The sequence below is a fragment of the Halyomorpha halys genome, unplaced genomic scaffold (assembly GCF_000696795.3).
Source record: "Halyomorpha halys isolate HHAL.00 unplaced genomic scaffold, Hhal_1.1 Scaffold546.1, whole genome shotgun sequence".
Classification (NCBI taxonomy): Eukaryota; Metazoa; Arthropoda; class Insecta; order Hemiptera; family Pentatomidae; genus Halyomorpha; species Halyomorpha halys.
Genome location: NW_027109662.1, coordinates 95,983 through 96,983, shown reverse-complemented (window position 1 = coordinate 96,983; position 1,001 = coordinate 95,983). Strand labels below are relative to the sequence as shown.

At 41.0% G+C, this 1,001-nt stretch overlaps 1 long non-coding RNA gene across 1 annotated transcript in view; it reads left to right on the top strand.

The window, feature by feature from the left end:
- Positions 1-1,001, top strand: part of LOC106684127 (uncharacterized) — a 9,300-nt gene that overhangs the window by 7,379 nt on the left and 920 nt on the right. The window lies entirely within an intron of this gene.

The following is a 1,001-nucleotide window of genomic DNA, read 5'->3' as shown; positions in this document are numbered from 1 at the left end:
CAAACAAATGTAAAAGAGGAACGTGATTCATACAAATGTAAAAATTAATAATAAATAAAATTAAAAAAAATTAAAATCGAAGAGGAGTTATAATTTAGAAAGAAGGCGATGTGTTTTTAAAACTTAAAACACTGATTTAACTTTAGCTTTCTCATCTGTGAGAGCTTCGGATAAATTTGGGGTCAGTCCTATCCTGTTTATTGTTGACAAATAGTGAGTACATTCTTCAAAAATATGTTTAACCGTGAGAATGGACTGACAATATTTGCACGTTTGAGATGGCAGTGTTCTGATCAGGTGAGAGTGCGTGAGGAGAGTATGGCCTATTCTCAAGCGGGCTAGAGCAACTTTCTCCCTGTTGTAGGATGTCGACCATGGTTTTACTGATCTTTTGATTCCTTTTAATTTACTCGGAGAACTTTCATCCCACTTGGCCTGCCATCTTTCTAATATTTGTAATTTAAGGGGTACACTGAGTTCTAATGGGGTAAGAGCAGCGGTGCCTCGGCCGGGAGCGTGAGTGCCTCCCTGGCAGCTTTGTTTGCGAGCTCGTGGCTTGGAGCCCATATGGAAATTATGGATTTACCTTGTGATAGTTTTAGAAGAAAAGATTGTACTCTTATCATAAGTAGATGTTCGGGGTACATGCTCTTCAAACTTTCTTCTGATGGAGTTAAAGATGTTACAGGAATGGTGGACCTTTGGGGTGCGGATAGGAGAAGAGGTAGCATGAAGAGGCGAAGAGGTAATGTGGGATGAGGTAATGGATACGGAGGAGGTGGTTGGGATTGAAAAGCTGGATGGAAGCGAGATTGAGGTAGGTGGAATGAGGAGGTGGAGGTGGATGGGAGTGAGGAGGTGGTGAGAGGTAAAAGTGGTGAAAGATTTGAGGGCTTAGAAAATGTTTGGGGGCAGGATAAATGAGATGAAGTGTAGGGTGGGAAGCTGTTAAGGTACTATCCTTTGTTTCAAGTGATTTTGAACGCATTATGAAGTTATAT